Source organism: Lepidochelys olivacea, assembly GCF_965140295.1.
Source record: "Lepidochelys olivacea isolate rLepOli2 genome assembly, chromosome: 10".
NCBI lineage: Eukaryota > Metazoa > Chordata > Testudines > Cheloniidae > Lepidochelys > Lepidochelys olivacea.
The window spans coordinates 81,888,908-81,910,274 of NC_140420.1; the positions used below are offsets into that span (position 1 = coordinate 81,888,908).

The 21,367-nt window shown below is 37.1% G+C and overlaps 1 protein-coding gene across 2 annotated transcripts in view; it reads left to right on the forward strand.

The window, feature by feature from the left end:
• Positions 1-21,367, forward strand: part of LOC311527596 (NADPH oxidase 5-like) — a 106,188-nt gene that overhangs the window by 51,263 nt on the left and 33,558 nt on the right. The window contains exons 7-9 of one of the 2 annotated variants that reach the window (XR_014713384.1): positions 7,001-7,038; positions 11,544-11,610; positions 12,027-15,449. The exons of the other annotated variant lie outside the window; for it this stretch is intronic. The gene's annotated coding sequence lies outside the window, so the exon portion shown is untranslated. Of the gene's footprint in view, positions 1-7,000; positions 7,039-11,543; positions 11,611-12,026; positions 15,450-21,367 lie in introns of those variants that run through there. 2 annotated transcript variants of the gene reach the window in all.

Here is a 21,367-nt window from a genome sequence, read left to right on the forward strand (position 1 = left end):
TCCGTGCCCGGCAAAGGGCGGCAGGAGCCGCTGTTAGCCGCACCCTCCCGGCCGCCTTCCAAAATCAGGCCCTAGGAAATAGGGGTGCGGGGGCCATGGCGTTTGCCGCCCCCCCCCCATCAGGGTGTAGCAGTACCTGCGAGAATCGTTAATTAAGGATAAATCACGGGGCAATATTTGCTTAATGCTCAGCTGATTGTCTGGGGGAGGATGAGAAACCAAAGGAATAATCCCCTTTTCGGGCTGAAGGTGTTTACAGCCATACGGTGCCATTTCCTAGTTTACATCGTTTTACTGTCTGGACTCCTCATTGGGCAGGTTGAGCCATGTATGTTAAAGATCATGGGCTTTGTCACATAACGTCGCTCACTTTCAGTGGAGAAAACCCCCAGAGACATGGGGTTTTTGTCATGGAAGGTATTACACCCATGGTGGACATGAGTCTGGTGGTGATAAAATGCAGCCACATTCTAAATGAAAACACAAAACCATATGCATCGCTAGAGGCTCTTCCGAATAGTCTCTAAGGTCCTGCTCCTTCTGCCTTTCAATTGGAGCTGGATGGATCAGATCTATAACGCCTTGTTTCAAGATGGTTAATTGTATAGCACATGTAATGTTTGGAAGGAGCTTTCTATGGATATGGGGCTGAAGAAACAAAAATATGGGCAGTACCTGAATCCACAGGAAGAGAAACCTGACTTCTTCATACATAAGAGGGCACTCAGCTGCGCATTACAATAAAAGGCATTTGTTGTATTTACAGCAAATATAAACCCTATCCTGCAATCAGATCTGCTTGGGTGAACTTATTGAATTCACTGGAGTTATGTGTTGTCTCAAAGGTCTACCAATATGTAGCCCCACTGACCTCAATAGGTCATGTGCATAGATTCAATGGTTTTGAAGTTTAGTGTAGGCTTGTAAAAGGAGCTAGTAATGTCAAATAATTGTTACCAATAGAGCTATAGAAAATTGGCATGACCTACTAAGATGCCTGATGTGTTTAATTGCATACATATTTCCCAAACAAATATTATTAACTATGAATGAATGAAAAGGGAAAAGGTGTTTATATACATAACTGAAACAAATGATAGGGATCTGGTGTGAGAATATTAGATATACATTTTTAAAGTGGTGGATGGAGATTTAGTCCAAGAATTAATGTCTTACGTATATATTTTCAAGAAGAATGTAAGGGCCTAAGTCACACTGTTTCTCTATGGTGCTAAAAATAACAAGCATGTTCTGTTGTTAGAGGTCAGGTGTTAAAGCTACTAATCTATCACATCACGCAGAACACATGTGATATGATGTTCACATGTCTGAGGAAGTGGCAAGACAAAATAGTGGTTTTGAAACTTTAATGGATTGAGCCTCTCTACCAGCAAGTGGGGTACGGTGCAAATTGATGAATGAATCTGACCAACTCTCTCCCCACTCTATTTGTCTCTGGCAGTTAATAATTTGTTTTTTTTTTTCTGCATTCAGTTTCTTCATTTCATTCTCTACGTATTTATTCAGATTACCTTTTATCTTGATTCACATTATTGACAGAAATTTAAGGAAGTGGTTAATAGGTTGCTCAGCACCTCTGGAAAGCAGGTGATAGTAGCCTTAAATCAGGCTACCAAAACCAAAGGCTTTCAAAATGAATGGAGGCTTTACTTTTTTACACTGGTAAATATTTGTTGCTTACATATAGCTTCTGCTAACACTAGCGCACCATAACATTATTTTCCTGTCTGTTTACTGTGCAAGAACTTTCAAGATTAAGACCAAAAAGTAGATTTTCCTGCTTGGAGATGGAATGAACTAGGTGGATCTATGACTTTCTCTATCCAATTTTTCTATACCTTTTTACTGAAAACTTTTTTTCTTCAATATTTAGGCACTCCAAATCAGTTCAACAGAAATGAAAAAACTAATATGTTGTCTACTTCTGTTTTTTACTAAAGATTTGTACTTTACAATTTTTATTTGTCCTGCCAAATTCCTGCCTAAATGGCGTTCTTAAAGTGGTGTTCCAGTCTTGGGTTGGGGGGTCAGGATGAACCTGTTGCAAGGGCATCCCCTACCTGCAGTCTTTTCTGGTTTATATTGACTATGCCCAAAACATGATCATCATGTCAAAAGTTCTAGGGTTAATGCAACCATGTAGAAGGTAATGTTGTGCCATTTGATAGAACAATGAATCTTAAGGAGCTTAAGGAGGAGAGCAGATGGCAGCTTTCAAATGCCACTGAAGCTTGTAATTGTTCCACTATACTTGATTCTAATATTTAGAACTATAGTCCACGGGTACAGGAGATGGGGAATACCTTTTTTCTTTATATATTTAAGAAATTGGTACATGCAATATCTGTGACTTTTAAGTTCCTGGCTGACAGCATTTATAGTCTGTCAGCATTTTTTGTGTCATAACTCCCATTTCAAAAGATAGAAAGACTATCTGATAATATTATGGACAAGAGGATACAGTGTCAAGTCACATCTGATAGGTCTTCTGCTCCAGTATGATTTGCTATTCTATGAAGGTTTGGAAGAAATTTAAAAGAAGACAGCTGAGTACAAATCAATATTTTCTTGACAGCCCAAGTCCTCTTCCTCTCTTTCCAATTTACATCTGTCCTCCAGAGATGACAAATCACAGTATAGTCACCAGAGGCTTTCCAGCTTCTAAATTACAGTATCTTTTTTCTAATTTCACAGACAAAAATTGATTTAATCAGTCTTCACCTATTACCTATAGGTGTTTGCTAGGTAAGGCATAAGCATAAGTTAAGGCAATAAAGCATGAGCCTACAGGGCTGTATCCAGTCAGACAGTAGTTTTCAACCTTTTAAAATTTGTGCACCCCTACAAAATATCAAATGAAGGTGCAGACCCTTTTGGAAATCTTAAACATCATCTGTGGACCCCAAGGGTCTGCGGACCGCAGGTTGAAATCCACTGCTGTTAGACATTTAAGCAGTTAGCATAAGGCTTTGAGGCCTGTGAACTTTGGCGTGGGACCAAATAAGTGAATAGACAGATTTGGAGAGATTCTAAATTACTGTGGCCTATTGGTGGCTAAAACAGGAATATGAAATCAGCTCCCCTCTCACCTCAAGGGTGCTACTTCTGTTTTTTACTAAAGATTTGTACTTTACAATTTTTATTTGTCCTGCCAAATTCCTGCCTAAATGGCGTTCTTAAAGTGGTGTTCCAGTCTGCTACTTATTCAACTTTAGGTACCTTTAATATTACAAACAGTTCAATTTACAAAGCCCCCTTAACACTTGTTAAATTTTAAATGGCACAGAATCATCCTCTTGTGAGATTCTGAACACAAATGACTAGTCAATAACACCAAATGAGAATGCAATCAGGGTGTAATGAGGCTGATGTCTCACATCACCCCACTCGCATCCTCACACAGTTAAAATGATCATGGAGACCTAGTGGTGGGAGACAGGTTGCTATCTGTGAGGGTCCTACCCTGCCTCTGGTATGCCATGTGAATCTGATGGTCAAGGACTTAAATACCCCTGCTTGAGGGGTGTGTGCATGCGCGTGCGTGTGTGTGCACAGTTACTGTTCCTCCAAGGAGGACAATACTCCCTCTGTTGCGGAGTTGGTCAGCTAAGTACAAGTAGATGTAGTAGAGGCAGAGAAACAGAAAAGAAGAATAACAGCAGAGGAAAAGAGGAAGTCCTGTAGTCTGAAAACATATGGTGTTTGTGACAGGCACGGCATTCTAATTGAGAGATTAATTTGGATTTCAATTTATATTTTTATTGCAGGTGAGTTACCTGTTGCCCAGATTTAAGCTACAGGGGTTGCCATTGTGGACCCTTCCCTGGTTGGTCACCAAACCTGTTGCTTGATCTATGGATTTTGAGTGTTGCAACCTGGCAAGTTGGGGTTCCCAACTGAACAGTAATTTTAATAATACTGGGCCTGATCTTGGGACGAGAACCTATCAAACCTCAGAGTGTTAACTGGGAATTCTTAAGTAATCAATATGAGTACTAAATACACTTGGTTTGACTTTGGACTTGCAAATCCTCTCTATACTTGAGTAGGGGTAAGATTAACTTTTTTTTCTTCTTATCAGCCTTGGCCCTGTTTTGGGTTCCTTATGATTGTTCAGCTGTACTATGAAATTTATTTTTCTCTCTAGGTCAATCCTTTGAGAAGCTTAAAACTCTCCATAAAACAACTTTGTTGGAGAATTGATCATGCAAGAAAAGTTCTTCAGCTTCAAGGGCCAGATCTATATTATGTTGTGGACTAGACCAGAGCTTGGAGCCTGATGGTTTCTTGTATGGATACTGTCCCCTAGCTTAGGTTTTTATCTGGAAGACTTATAAAGCCTCAGTTTGAGCCAGTGGACTCAAAGTACACAGGACCAGTATCTTCATTGTCAGGATAGCTTCAGTCTGTGGTGGTTGAGTCACAAGATTGTGTATTCCTGTGAGCTGCGTCAACAAAGAAAGGGTCAAACTGAACAGTTTTGTGTGATAAAGTGCCTTGCTCAGTATCCTAACAATACAAGGAGTCTTGAAGGCTATAATCTCTCTTCGGAGTCTAGGGGATCAGGATGGAGGCTCTCATTTTAGTAAGAAGCAGGAAATAGAAAGCAGGTACACATCATATTTGACATTGTAGTGGTGATGTGAAGTATCAAAAACATAAGACTTGGAAGCACCAAGTTTCACCCATCAAAATTATGAGCCAGCAGATGCTGATAGTTCTTCAGTTTGATTTGAATGGCTTCTTAATAGACCACATAGCAGCTCACCACAATATTAAGGCTGATTTGATGTAGCCAAGTCTTGGAAAATATGACTTCCATGGTGAGATGTTCATGAAACATTACGAAAGGCAGGAGAAGTCCAGAAGTAGATCTGTGTCTTTTAGCAAGAATCACAAGCTACCTTTAGCAAATACAGAGACTTGCACAATTTTTTCCCCAATGGCCTAGACAAGAACCTAGAAGCTGTAGTTGATACATCAGAGGAAGAATTTTGGAAACTCATGCTGATAAGTAAAAAGAAAAGGAGTACTTGTGGCACCTTAGAGACTAACCAATTTATTTGAGCATAAGCTTTTGTGAGCTACAGCTCACTTCATCGGATGAAGTCTCTAGTCTCTTAGTCTCTAAGGTGCCACAAGTACTCCTTTTCTTTTTGCGAATACAGCCTAACACGGCTGTTACTCTGAATGCTGATAAGTGGCAGTCAAAGTTCTAAGTGCTCAGGTTTTCTGCTGGTTGAGCTGGAAACTTGCATAGATCCTTTGTGCGTCAATGGAAGATCAGTTTAAAATTCTTAGGTTGTCTTTTTGCATCTTTTTTTCCCAAAGGTTCCTTTTAGTGGCTATTTGTTAGGCAGAAAGGACAAGTAAGAATTTCTTTGGTGAAGCCATTTTTCTAGTTTCACATAGACAAAATACTGTAGAATTATCCTTAATTTTCACTTTGATTGATAGGTCCATCAGCCCTCACGTCATTTGTGTTGTTCTAGCCAGTCCTTCGGCCACCCGCTGGCCAAGCTGTCAGTGACACCGGACACCTGATTTGTCTCGTGCACCGCAGCCTAGAACCCCTGAGCCATCCGCCAGCCTCAGTGCCACCATTCCCGACATATTCTTAATTTTTTTTTTAAAATCAATTTTGAATGTGTCTAGGGTCACAAGGTTATTTTATGGGTCTTTATGTCAAATCTTTGATCCTAACAACATTATTTAATATTTTGTTGATGTCTAAGGGGCTGTCAAAATGTACCTGGAGGACTATTTAGGCAGCATAGAGCGGGAAAGAAAAGTATATTACAATATCTATAAAGTCAACAACAAGGCTTGACCAGGTTTCATTAGAATTGTTCTATAAAGGCATTTGGAATGTCTTGAGTCTTTGATAGGATGCTTCGATGCGATACATTTATTAAAACGCTATACAGAGTTCTGTTCATTCCTCCACTGACTCTTTGTGTCTAGAAGTCTGGTCTTCTGCAGAAGTAACTTCATGCGGATGAGTTCTCCAGGTACTGCTTCAGAGATTTTCGCTTTACCTTTGTTGCATTGCTTCTTAGTTAAGGCAGTCCTAGATTGATAACAGCCAACTTTATAGAATGAACAATTTTTTGTTACTTAAAATATTTTGATGACATTTGTAAATTGGATTTTATCAGTCCAGAATCCTACATTTTCTCTTGATTCTGCTGTCTTTTTTTTTTTTCCTTGTATTTAATTTTACAGTTATGTGGTTTCACAAGTGAGTGATTACTGTAGTGGAATTTCTTATACTGAGAGAGATGACACTTACTGTGATCTTGAGCAATCTTTTTGGTTTTCTTTCTTCATCTGCTGGCAGAAACACTCAATCCAACATCCCCAGAAGAGTGCAGTCTAATTTAAAGAAATAATATTTGAAAGTAGGAAAAATTCCTGATTACCTGGCATGGCATGTATTTCTAAACGTCACATTTCTTTATTATTAGGGTTCTGGAAAACAGTTGTAAATTTCTTCTCTATTTTTCATGCAGAAGTTAAGGGACTAGCTTTTCAAAAGTGCTCAGCTCAGCCTCCAAATTAGGCACTTACATTGAAATGGCCAGATTTTCAGAAGAGATCAGCACCCAGCAGCTCCCATTGTTCATGTTAATTAGGTGACATGAAAGCTGACAAGTTTTGAAAATCTGAACACTTCATTTGGGTACCTAAATCAGAGAGGCTGGTAATGATTTTTGAAAAACTGGCCCTAAACTTCCAACTCACAATTACTTGAAATAAAGAGAAGTTATCTTATTTTTTGTTATAATTTCATATTTTAACTTTCCAGTGTGCTTTCTTTCCCCGTTTGGTGTAATGTGAGGTGAACACTTTTAAATACAATGCACAGGGCACATTTATAAAATAAAAGAACACCAGTCTGTACCTCAGCATTGACATAGTCTAATTTAAGTGTTATGCTCAAGAACTAATTTTAATTTTAAGTGTTTTTTTCTTTTAGCATTGCAACATACTTTCGAGAATGTTAAACACATAAAGGTAACTCTAATTTTGGGATTTTGAAAATAAATGTATTTATTTATTTCTGGTTTTGCCCACAATGTGCTAGGGTCCTTTCAAACAGAAAAGAAGTAATTGTCCCTGCCCCAAGAAGATATGCCTAACAACATTTCAGTATAATTTGGGTTTATCAGTCTTCTCATTTCTTATTTCTCCAAAATAAAAACAAAGGAAAATACTTTACTTGTTAATTACTACTTTTCACTATTACAATGTATACGATAAGTCTAATTCTGTTGCTAAGATATTTTTCCATTGACTTCTGTGGGAACAGGATCAAGTCCTACATTGGGAGAGATTGAGAAGAAAGGAAAATTTGACATGTTCTGTGACAGAATAGTCAATTAATTAATTAGGTCCCGGTCCTGCAGAGGTTTAGACACCTGTTTAACTTTAATCTTTTCAGGATCAGGACCTTAGTAAAGATGCTTATTCTTTCTACTAAGCAGGGTAAGTGTTTTCACTAAGTGACACTTTTTTTAGGTTATTCTAGAATGTGTGCTGATTTTTGTTTCTTTGTTGTTAGTGCTTTCATTTCTATTTTAAAAGAAACATTGGTGCCTTGTGGGAAAAACTGGAAAATATTGTATTTAGGAACAGTTCTGTTCATATATAATTTTCTGATTTTCACTTTATTCTTTATTAAAAAAAACAGCACCAGTATTTTCTTTCTCTCTCTCTCTCTCATCCCAATCCTTAGCACACTTGACTTTGCTTAGATTGTGAGCTCTGTGGATATTGCAGATTAGAGTGGTTCATCTGCAAGTCACAGATGATATAGATGCAGAATCACTTCCAAATAGAATATTTTCAGACTTTTTCATGTGGCCCCACAGCTCTTCAAATACATTTCTGATATGCCTTAACTTCATGCCTTTTTGCTGTAGGCATAAGTTGTAAACAACATTGACTATTTCAGCATATTAGAGTAAGTTTGAGGCAGAGAAATTTGCTGCTGAAATAAATAATGAACAGTTTTAGAGTATGGAGAACAAATTTTCAAAGAGGTCTCATCCCAATCGCTAAATGTATGTCTTCAATTGAACTTCTGCATACATTTGTTAATACCTAAATTTTTGCATGGAAAAAATTCAAATTTATGTGTGCAAATTGCATTTGTCACTAAAATAACATTGTTAGTGCAAAGCTACCTAGCTTGCATGTGGAAAAGTTGCATGCGTTTGAATTTTTTCACATGGAAAAACTTGAATGTGAACAAATGCATAAGCAAGTTTAGATAGATGTTAATCTGCTGGTGTATTGTGACCATTGCCTATCATACTGACCAATACTATCTCATTTTTCCTTATAATCTGGCTGTCTATATCCATCTGTTGTCTCTTGTCTTATAGTTGAGTGTAAGCTCTTTGGGGGAAGGGACCATCTTTTTGTTTGATGTTTGTACAGTGTCTAGCATAAAAGTGTCTTGGCCCTTGAATAGAGTTCCTAGGTGCTATAGTAATGCAAATAAATAATAATATAATAAATTAAAAGTAGAGGCCACATATAAAAACAAGGCCCTACGTAGCTCTGCAGTAAATTCTTTTATCGCTAGATTTGGTGTTTCCCTAGGAGTAAACTAGCACCAAGAAATGGATTTTGAGTTCTGAATATTTGAGTTCACAAAAGTTTGGTCATCAATTAAACCCATATCAGGCCTCTGACATCAGTCAGACGGTAAGGTGGAAAAATTTAAGCAGACATTGAAAATACGGTTGTGAATGTTTTGGAGCACCGTCACAGAGGCTGAGTTATGCACCTACCATTTTTACTGAAAGCAAAGAAAACTGCTATGAATTACTCAGCAAAATGCACTTGTCATGTTTGGACATCAGCAGACTATTCCAAATATGGTTGGGTTCAAAAGGAAAAGTGAGTAGAAATTAATCATTTAGATTATGCAGAAGAAATAAATACAAACTTTGTCCCTGTGTGTCGGAAGTGTTAGGGGCAGTGAAATAGTTTAGTAGGGAGAACTGATATGGTTCTTCAGTTCGTCAGGCAAAGAAAGCTCAGGAAGAAGCTTATAGAGTTTTATAATGGATCAAATATATGTAGTGTCACTGATTGATTGAATCTTTGAACACTTGTACCAAATTTACTGTGGTACATAAAGACAATGTTTAAATACAGGAAAAGGAAAGTCATCCAATAGAAATTATAGATGCTAAAACATCCAAAAAACACAAGAATGGAATAACAATAAACTTTATTTGGTATGGGGTTTTCATACAAATGTGTCTGAAAAGGCATTGTGGAATTAATATAACTACAGAGTGAAATAGATAATAAACAAGACAGTTACAGAATTACAAAATACACTTCTAGTTTATCCTTCCTTGACAAGACAGGAACACAACATCTTTCTTCCAAAATTTCATGTACTTTTCAAAGACATATCCAACTCCCAGTCTCACTTCCTAATGTATTTCTCTCATGCTGCACATACTGGAAGATTTATAATCATTTTAACCCTTTTCTGTTCACAGTAGTTGGACTGCCTGCACCCGTTGGCAGTTTCAACACATTTACCCTTGTGTTTAGATTATTATAGGCAGAGCTGAAAGATGCTTGTGGTTAAGATTGCCTCACACTATCTATTATAAGCTCCTGTTATCAGGTACTCATAATTTTGACAAATTTGAAGTTTAGCCTGAAATTTTCAGTGCTAGGTGTTTTCCCCAGCCTCCGTGTTTTTGAAAGTTTCAGCAAAAACAGTTCATCTGTTTTCAAGAAAGTGGTCAGGGGAAATATATGTTGTTTGCCAATGTTAACAAATTCTTACAACTATTTCGTTGAAAAGTTTTAGCGTCACCGTGTTTTGGATCACAGACTTGAAATTTGCAAGGGGATCCTCCTGGGGTCAGAGAGATGCCTTTTGCTGCCTCTGTGAAAATTCACTCAAATTTGGATGAATTATAAGCAATATTACCAACCTCAAGCATTCAAAAAGCACCAAAAATCACAAGTCTGGCTTAAAAATTATGAGTTTTTTAAAAATAAAAAATTTGGATTTCTTTTTATTGGCTTTTATGCCATTGGGGTTCACATTTCAAGCTTTTCTCTGCAAGCATATGGGGGCTTTTCTGGAAGATATCTGCCTCAAGTATTTAAAGTCATTAGTTGTATAAATTGGAAGGTATGCAGTGAATCAGACAGGGGACTGCGTGAAGATAAAGGATTGTCTCATGGTTAAGGCAGGTGATTACCATTCTGGATTATATCTCAGCCTCCATCACCGAATTTCTATGTGAGACCAGAAAAAGTCACTTAAACCAAAATTTTTAAAGATGGCCCTTAGGTGTTCCCCATTTTCTGGGTGTCCAATATGAGATGCAGGGGTTGAATTTGCGGAAGTGCTGAGCACTCATACCTGCAACTGAAGTCAGTGGGTGCTGTGCTTTGAACATATAATGTGCTATAAAAATGCTAAGTGCGCTGAAAAATTAGGCTCTAGGTACATTGAGGGGGACACTCAAAATTAATGGACACTTTTGACAATAGCTCTGAACCTCAGTTTCCCATCTGTGAAATGGGAATAATAATATCACTTCACTTCAAAGGGCATTGTGAAGATAAATTCATTAATGTTTTTGAAGCGCTAAGACGCTTCAGTGATGAATGCCATAGAAAAGCCCATGTAAGAAAATAAATAGTTCTGTATTTAGTACAGGGCTTAAATGGCATGCAGTAAACAATGAATGGGGTCGCACGTTGAATGATGAGGATAAAAATAAATACTGAATAGCTACATATTCAGTATTTGATCCTGCACCACAAAAGTCAATAGGAATCTGAACTCTCATTTCAGTAGTAGCAGAATCAAGCTATGAATAAGCACCATCCATCCTGTGCTCTCAGTAAGGCAGGGGCCCTATGAAAAAAATAGCATGTGGTTAAAGACTACATAAGGGGGCAAATTAAAGTTGCATAGGCAGTCTTAATTCTGGCACTTCCTAATTTTTGAGTGCTTAATTTCCGACCTTGGGATTCTTTTTTTGTGCATAAAGTACACACACTACTATGCAAATAATGGAAAATGTGGTTTAAGATCGCAAAACGTTAAGTATACAGTTCTGAGGATGTTCCCAGATGTCAGGTTCCCAGGCAGAACCACCACGGTATTTCCAGTTTTAACATTTTAGCGAGCTGTGACGTTGCCAAAGACATATATTGACCTTATATAGCGGGAGTAGAAGGGAGGCAAAGTTATGATTGTGTATGGTACCACAAATATCTGAGATCTATGTTCTCTGTTGTTTGGAATCTCTCTTTTTCTCTCTCTTTTTTTGGTAACCATAACTTTTAATTTGTTTGCTTCGTTTGTTTTGTTTGGTTTCAGCTATAATGTTCTGATTAGGTCATATTATTTTGTCTGGAAATCTGCCTTAATTATTGCCCCAAAATAATGTGGACTAATATGAAGAAAAATTTTGTTATAATGACAGTCACATTGCAATTACAGTTATTTTTGTGCTTAACAGATCAGTGTGCATCCAACCTCATCTATCCAGGTTTCAAGCTTAGGAACAGACAACTTAACAATCTATGGTAAGAACTCCTCGCTCTCATTCACAACAATGTCTTTGCAGATCCTAACTGTAAAATTGTATCATTTAGATTTGCGGTGACAAGATCTGTTTCAAAGCAGCTAGCTCTTGGGGAGCTGTGCCCGTGCCCATATTTCAGCATTCTAGAACTAAGAGTAGAAAAATCCCCAACTTGCAGGCTTGCAAAAAAGAAACTCCATGCAAATATCCTACATAATTCATTTAATAAGGCAGGGTTACATTAAAAATGTCAAAAATCATAGATTTTCTATAAATATGAAAATCATAAAGTTATGGCAAAAGTCCAGATATAGCTGGAATTTGTTTTACTCATGATATAGGTGAAAGTATATTAGGCAAATGTGCACCTGCAATTTTTATGAGTGCACTTTATAATTATTCGATAATCTTTTATAGAATCTCGTACAACCCCTTTTGGGTCAGAAGAGAAGAAGGAAGAGAAAACCCTGAGAAGCCTCGTGGAGATTCTGCAGGATATGATACAAGATGTTCCTACACAACGCACACCAACTGAACGAACCATCGTTACATCCAAAATAGTGAAATCGTATGTTGGTGAAAGTATTGGCTCTCTTTGGTTAAATGTGGGCCAGAAACATGGTGGAAAGCCACAGAAGTCAAAGGAAAAGGCTGCTGTTACAAGAAAATTTACCACATCTACAGCAACCCCATTTTGGAGACTGCGAACTGGCACTGAAGTTTCTGTTATTTTACACTCTAATGAGTCTTCTCGCTCAACAACACCACTGAAAAAAATATTTATTACATTTAAAAATGTTATTTCAAAAAGAAAAAGTAAGACTTTTGATCAGTTAACAAATGGATCCCTGGAAAATCTAGTTCAGTCTTTAAAGAATGTAAAAAACCTCAAACAGAAAACTCTAACAGAAACAGAAACCATCACCAAAGAAGCAGAAAACGTGAAACATGTTGCAAAGGTGAAAAAGATACATGTATATGACAAAGTGAAACATCGACCTGCCGGTGAAGCAATCTTGGAAAAGATTGAAAAGCTAAAAAAATGGTTACAGAAGCCACCCGATTATGTTAAACAAAATCCACACCTCAAAGAGTATGTTGAGTCATCTGAAAACTATATAACGAAATCTCTTATGCTGGAAAAAGAAGCAGAGGCTTCACTAGGTCAGCTGTATCACCAACCTAAACCTTCACCTCCGAAAGAAAAGGTAGAACAGAACACAGAAGTAGAAGAACAGGACACAGCAGAAATCAGAAAGTTAAGAGCATTTATTAACCTGCTGTATGATTTTAGTCCTCAGCTAACTACATATATTGATAGTTCTGACAAGAAATATGTCCCAGAGGATATTAGTGTAAAAGCTATTGCTGTTCTTGATGCTATGAAACATGTTTTCTGTGGAAGTCAGGCAGAGCAAAACAAAAAAGTGTTGAAGAAGTTGCTAGAGGATGATATAAAGCTTTTAAACATAGTTCTTAAGAACCACGAATAGACTCTTAAAAATAGTTATTTATTGGTGCCCTTCATTGCATTTACTTAAATTTGAAAGATCAATTTTCTAGTTCGTCATTGTCCTCTAGACCTGGTCTTTGCTGTAACAATATTCATCTCAGTAATTAAACACCATTTTTAAAAAATTGTTCATTTTCAGTGTTTACCGTGATGGATTGTTGAGCTTGGATAAGCTTATTCTGTTGTTAAACTTGTGTTGGCATCTGAATGAATTATGCTTAGATATATTGTTTAAAATCATACAATTTCCTTTTGTAAGGGTTGTTCTGCAGTGCTGCTATAATACATACCAGTTAGTATAGAGGGCTGAAGTAAAGCTTTTAGTCTTTTAATGTTTATTTGTTAAAGTTATATAACATCAAAATAGATCTACACTCTTGGGCTAGTGGCTCTCAACAATAGGAATGCAGTACTCTGGTACTGGATAGTGGTTCCTGTAGCTACCAAATAAATGTCAAGGAACAACCCTTGGCTCCCTTGTTCACAAGTAGAGAAGGCACTAACTGCAGTCAAACTACCATGGTTCTGATACATCAGGAAGGAAGTGGGTTGCAAAGGGGGCCTCTTGGACTACTCCATAAGAACTTGAGAACGGCCATACTGGGTCAGACCAATGGTCCATCTATCCCAGTGTCCTGTCTTCCGACAGTGGCCAAAGCCAGGTGCTTCTGAGGAAATGAACAAAACAAGTAATCATCAAGTGATCCGTGCCCTGTCACCCATTCCCTGCTTCTGGCAAACAGAAGCTAAGGACACCATCTCTGCCCTTCCTGACTAATAGCCATTGATGGACCTATCCTACATGAATTTATCTAATTCTTTTTTGAACCCTGTTAGTGTCTTGGTTTTCACAACATCCTCTGGCAAGGCGTTACACAGGTTGACTGTCTGTTGTGTGAAGAAATATTTCCTTTGTTTGTTTTAAACCTGCTGCCTATTAATTTAATTTGGTGACCCCTAGTTCTTGTGTTACGAGAAGGAGTAAATAACACTTCCTTATTTACTTTCTCCACACCTTTCATGACTTTACAGACCTCTATCATATCCATACTTAGTTGTCTCTTTTCCAAGCTGAAAAGTCCCAGTCTTGTTAATCTTTCCTCATATGGAAGTTGTTCCATACCTCTAATCATTTTTGTTGCCCTTTTGTGTACCTTTTCCAATTCAAATATATCTTTTTTTGAGAGGGGGCAACCACATCTACATGCAGTATTCAAGATGTGGGGCGTACCGTGGATTTATATAGAGGTAATATGATATTTTCTAACTTATTATCTATCCTTTTCCTAATGATCACAACTTGCTGTTAGCTTTTTTAATTGCCGCTGCACATTGAGTGGATGGTTTCAGAGAACTATCCACAAGGACTCCAAGATCTCTTTCTTGAGTGGTAACAGCTAATTTAGACCCCATTGTTTTATATGTATATTTGGGATTATGTTTTCCAATGTGCATTACTTTGCATTTATCAACATCGAACCCTACTCATCATGGGAGCTCTCCTTTATGGGACCTCTTTCCCCATGGCTCAAAGGAAGGAAGCACAGGAGAGGTGCAAGTGTGGTCAGTGAATCTGTTATCACGTGGGGCTCTGGATAAAATGCAGACACAGACCCATTATATAGGGGAATTTCCTAGACTGTAGGAGCTGTGCTGGTATTCTGGGCTGGAAAAGGGATGATTTTTCCCTGTCCTCCAATGTCAGAGGATATTCCTAATTCAAAGCTTATTTATTCAAGTTTTGTATCCAACATTTGACCCCAAGTGAATTTTTTGTATGACAAGGCTGATATCTCTTGCCTTTGTTTGCTGGAGCCCATGTTTTTCTTATGACTTAATTTTTTTTTAAGGCTTTTGAGACTTATTTTGGAAAGTAAGCCATAATGAAACGAGGTTTCCTTGAACATTCTTGGTGGCTTCTTCCTGCCTTCCCCATATACTTTGTGGCCTTTGAAGAGGAGATAATCCAAATCAACCATGTTTTCAGGTTGGGACAGGGCAGATATCCGGACCTGCAACATGAATCAGTGATCAGAGAGATTTATCTCCTGAATTCTGCTGTATAGATGCTGCTTACAGAGCCATATTTTTGCTCACTAGGTCCCAAAAGGTCAATGAACTTTGAGATCTAGAGGATGAAAAGCCAAGCCTTGTGAAGTATTAACTAATCAAAGGCTCCAACCCTTTTTTCACTTTACTAAGGGGAGCTTGCTCTCTTCAGATATATATGTGCAAGTTGTACTTAATCAATTCAAAATAATTTATATTTTCTGCTGCTTGTGCATAGGCACTTGCTGTTCTATATTGTTTCTGTTTTCTCAAGATTTCTTTTAAAATAACATGAGTTCTTAAAGACTTGTCAAATACTGTTGTTCCTACTTTTCTGTATATTTTTCATCTGTGCATGTTAAAAACTGATTGAAAATTGAAGCTTTAGTGTTTTTTTGGCATATTGTCCAGAACTTCATATTAAATCTCTTTGATCTTATAGATTTGTTGGTTCACTATCTCTGATGTGAAGTTTCTTACAGCTTTTTCTAATAAATCTCGGATCATACCATGATAGTACTAATCTAACAGTCGGACTACTGCAACATGCTCATTATTGGTCTTTTAGTAGTATCCACTCAAATGATGAAAAATTTTAAATACACTTAACTTGAAAGTATATTTCTGGCTTTTAAACACATCCATTCATTCTGTTATTGATTTGGGATATTCATTTCAAATATCAAAGCTTTGCTATTTGGTGGTTTGTTTTTCCCTCTAAGAAATCGGAAACAAGAAGTTTGGCCAAATCAGCAGTTGGCTTGACTTATTGGCTGGGCAGGTAGTGTCTTCCTAAGTAAATGTTACAAAGAAATAGAAAAGTGGAAATGGAATGGAAAAGCAAAAGGCACCACAGAAGACAACAGAGTTTAAATCCTCACTGTCATATGACAGGGCTTTGTAAATGTTGACAATCTTAATATAGGAGAGAAAAATAAAGCCAGTAAGGTCAAAAGTTGCATTGTCATGGGAAAGTTCAGAAATAGAGATTACTTGACAGATCAGAAGTTTGTTGTCTAGCATGGACGTAAGAGCTTGTTGAACTGTTTTGTTACGACTAATTGTTATGATTTAGCTCCTTTTTCAGTTAGTGAATTATTCACATACCAAGCCTGGTTTATTTTTGTTGTTGTTGGTTTTGTTTTGTTTTTTTGAATGTACAGAATTTGTTGTTCATAAGTAGTCATTTGTAGACAGGATAAATAATTGTCAGCATGTGGTCTATTTACAGCATGTTCACACTGAGTGTTTGCTGTTCGGTATTCATAGGCTTGATTGTCTTTGTCTTATGGTGTTAATGCTGCTTCTTGATTGAATTACTGAAACTTTTTAGGCAGGAAATAATGAATAGAGGATAACAAATACTGCACTTTCTACTACAGATTTTGGACAAATAATCACTTGTGATAAATTGTATGAACGCTTTTGGGTTTGTAAATATTTTCACGTGGCAGTTGCTGAATATGTGTGATTAAAGGAAAATGACTTCATAGCAAACTGAACTTATTTATGTTGTTCATGAAAATATGAATGAAATTAGTTCAACTGTTCAACCAGCCCTGATGTGGACTTGATCTTGCTCCCATTAAATTTAATTTTTGTCTATTTTATTTAATCAAAATGATATAACTTTTTATAGGGGGTAAGGAATATTAAGAAAAACAAAAGATTCCTTCCAACCAATTTTAATTCAAAAGTTTGGAAAGTAAAAAATGATGATTCCTACAAGAACTGCCTCTTTGCCTCTTCCTTGTATAACTGTATAGGCTAGTACATTTATGCTTTGATATATATTTCTTAAACAAAAGCTTTTCATAGAAGGAATTAAGGTTTGTTGACTGTGACATCCCGCCAACTCAAATCTATGCCAGGGTATTGGACACTCTGTCACTGTACTCGAACTTGTGTTCAGAGAAAGCAACAGACTTCATCTTCATAAGGAACTTTTTTTGCCTGTAATAGATAAACTTATTACAACACAAGAATACATAAATCTTCCTCACAGCATTGCACAAAATGTTGTTAACCACCTCAGCAACATTAGCAAATATTCAGGTTGAAAGATGTGCAGCAGTTAAGTGTGATGTGTTATGTTTGTGTGGGAAGCATGAGATGGGGGTGAGCATGAGCCTTGGAAGGGGTGTTTGTAGTGGCTTAGTAAATTATATTAATATATTCAAGAGAGCCGAGGTGCCATTCTAATACTCTAAATGCCTTTAATGATGTACTCTTATTATCTTAACCTTTATATCCATTAGAGGCAAGGATTGGGCTTTGCTGACCTTTTTTTTTTTTTTAAAAGGTCACATTTGGGGAAATCATACATCTGTATTTCCTGCCAGGTTTTGTGCAATCCAAGATCAAAGATTTTGATTTATTGATTTATTGACTACAAGTTTATAGAAAGGTAGGACAGTAATTTCATGGGGCTGGCTTTTGAGGTTTTAAAATATTCTTTATTATTCCATGGCTTGAGCCTACAAAATGCTGAGCAGTCTGGCCCTGATCCAGCAAAGCACTTAAGCACAGGTTTAACTTTAAGCACTTTATTCCCTGAAGTTAAGCATGTGCTTAAATGCTTTGCTGGATCAAGGACTGAGTATTCAGCACCTTCCAGGATTGAGCTCCTGATGTCTGTGATCTCTTGTATAGAAATGTTGTATGTGGAATTTTCTAGGAGGGCCCCTTTTAATATTCAGTTTAAATGTGCTAACCATTTTTTCTGTCTAAAATTACCACCTATAAATACGTTTTAAAACCTCCCCTTTAATTTATAAAAACGTCAAAAAACAGATGAAAATATAAAATCAGTGTGAATAAGTACACATAATCCTCTCTTTAGCCATCATGTGCATTATCCCATAAAAAGTGTCTTCCAAAATAAAATTAAGTTTCTGTTGTATGGAATTTTGTGCATTAACATACAGATGTGGAATTTGATGCCACTAAAGAGTCATACAATTGGTAGTGCACAGCTTATATTGTACTGGCATAGCAGAATGATTTTACTGTATGCATTTGGGGAACACAGTCTTCTCTGTTGTTTATCAAGCTATTTAGATGTGTACTCATAAGCCACTCTAAAAGTAATTATGAAATAGGGTAATTATTAAGATGTCACCACCATATGTTCTGTAATGATTCAGTTGAAATCCCTTTATTTGACAGACAGAAACCTGTTAGCATGACAGAGTTAACTTAAACCTCTAAAAGAGAGACATCTCTACATTTTATTGTAAAATCATTTACAGATGAATTATTAGATAAGACTTGAAAAGTAGGATACACCAGCATTGTCCTATACTTCTACTGGGAAAAGCAGAATTCTGAAGAATGAAAGGCATTTCAAATGTATCATTTAAGGTGAGGGCTTTTATTCTGCAGAATGTGGCAATTTTTTATGATTCGATCTAAAATGCGTGAATTAACCAATATATTAAAATCACCAATGATACAAAAATCTTAAAAGGAAAAAAACAGTCATAAATATTTCTTACCATTTTATGGATCTTAAAAACCTTTAATTGTTTTATTTGTTTTCTAGGAACATGTTTACAAATTGGAGTAGGAAAACCTATTTTAAAAATAATATTTTATGACTAACTATAAGTGATATATAATGTTGATCCATGTATGTACTTTGTTTTTAGTGTAAATACTCTGTTGGTAAATATCAAATCAACTCAATAGGTATTTATTGAAAAAAATCAGAAAGGAAATATAATACTTAAGGAAAATTCTTTAAATTGATATGCAGAAGCTGTTGGCTGTTATTTTTTTACACCAAGTGTATCCAGCTTGAGCGATTAATGTTTGTATGGTCGTTTATAACTTGTGAAATTATAAAGTAGTAAAAGTATGTTTAATACTCAAAAAGAAAATCTTTACAGAATTTAATTAATTAGCTTTTACACCTATTTTTAGCATCTGAGAAAGAGGCAAAGTTATATCGTGCTCATGCAGAATTTATTCTTTAAATTTTATTTTCGGTTCTTTAAAAACAATACTTGTCTTTGGTCAGTCATGGTAGTTCTTTTTAAGGGAGTTTTTTAGAAAACACTGTGTCAAAGGGTATTAATTAAAAAAAATGGGATTTATGCACACTTTATTTCTCCTCTCTGTTTGTCTCTGTCTTTCTTTCATCAGCTTCACAGGTAGTGGTAGCAGCTCTTCTTATTGTCTTTGCTGTTTTTCTTGTTCTGACTGACTTTGCCTAGAGACCCATTACGGAGTAAATACACCGATTCATAACGTTGCATCTCCGTTTGGTAACTACCATCATAGTCCACTTTAATTAAAAATGAAGCCAAATACATTCTTGTACGGTCAACTTATGGTGTATAACCCTTAAAAGTCACCTTTGATGTTTCAAGTGCCTTCAAAGAGAGGGTATTTTTCATCTGTGCAAAACACCCAGTACTTCCCAAATTAGTTGTCTTTAAATCAGTCTTAGGGACATTTGAAGCAAGAAGTCACAATGTGAAAGGGGAATATTTATTAAGTATTCCCAACCCCAGTCCTTCAAAAAACATGGGATTTGCTTAAAAATCATGATATTTTAAAAAAATAATAAAATTTGGGTCTTTATTTGCCTTCTTGTTTTTGAGCCATTAGGGGTCACTTCGTAGCTTTCCTCTGCAGTTCTAATTTTTAAAAAGAAAGCTGAAATTCTCATGTAATCATATGACTCCAGGAGCTGAAGCTTTAAGAAAAACACCAAATATTATGAGACTTGTGATTAAAATTGCAAGAGTTGCCAACATGGCTAGTAATGCATGCTAGGACAGTCAGCCCATCCAATCAATGGGAGTTCTTCTGGGCGTGCAGGAGCAGGCCTATAAAAATCAAAATGTAACAGGGCAGAGAGTTTTGTTGATTTTTTTTAATGAATTCCTTGATAGTTGTGACAAGCTGTCAGAAGCAGTGTTTCCTGACTCTCAGCTGTGGATGGTGGTGGTTGGGCTATCAGAATACTTAAAAGCCAAAATATAATGGGCCCTCTTTCTATGGTGGTCAGAAATAACCCCAGTCGCATTTGAGCTGTATCTCCTTTTTGATACTCTGGTGGCTTGCTGATTCAAAGGACATTAATTTGGCTTGGGATCCATTTTTGAACTTGGGACAACAAACAGTTCAGTAAAGTTCAAAACCACGTCTCTGGAGTTAGTGCTCCCTGAATGCTACTGTCCAGACACGATGACTCTTTGGAGTAGCATCAGCTGTGCATGTTTCATTTCTGAGTAAGCTGTTTGGGGTGATTGGTTTGTTATGTTTGGGTTGAAATAAATCCGTACTGAAATTATTTAGTGGAATGGGGGTTGATTGTAAAATCCTGGGCCAAATCCTGGGGCCTGTACTCAGCTTTTATGCATTCCTTACTCAAGTAAAACTACTGATGTCAATGGGGGCTTTGCTTGAGTAAAGTCCAAGTCGTCCCATGGAGGGGCAGAGCTCCTCTTCTGTGTTTGGCAGAGTACTGAGCCACCTCCACTGCACAGCGCCCTTACGGTCTGGATTCCACAAAGGCCTCTCCATGGGAGGTGTGGGATCCATGCGCAGGAAGCGTGAGAAGATTGGGCAGTGTCTGCACACTCAGTGGGGGAGTGCGCTACAGTGACAGTAGCAGCTGCTTGTGGTTATGGAGTCGAATGCTCAGTGGCAAGTTGAAGGCTCCATCCTGCAAACATACACGTGTAACTTGACTCAGGTGAGTAGTCCAGTGGGTAGTGATTTAAATGGAACAGCTCATCTGAGTAAAGCTGCACACCTGAGTAAGTCTTCAGAATTGGGCCTTTTATTTATAAGCTGCCTAGACTACTTGATTTGCATGTACAAATTCCAACTTGAAAGCGAAATGGCTGAGTCTTGTGGCTATGTTTGTAAGTTGAAAAGGAGAATCTCTGCATTCAGAGCAACAGTAGGGGCTTTCTGGAAATATTTGATCGATTTAAACAAATTTGGATGAGCAGCTTAACAGACAAATGCTGAAATAAAACATACCTGTGAACAGTCCATCTGCCAGCCCCCAAGTGACTAAATAACACAGTTTCCCACTTCAGGCAAGCTCATGGTACTGACTATTAGATCATGCCCTTTTTGTAGCAGACTGCCAAAATTTCATGAGGCAAATTAGCAAAGTTTAAGGCATGTATATATAATAGAAATACTGTGAGGGTCCGGGGGGGGGGGGTTGTTT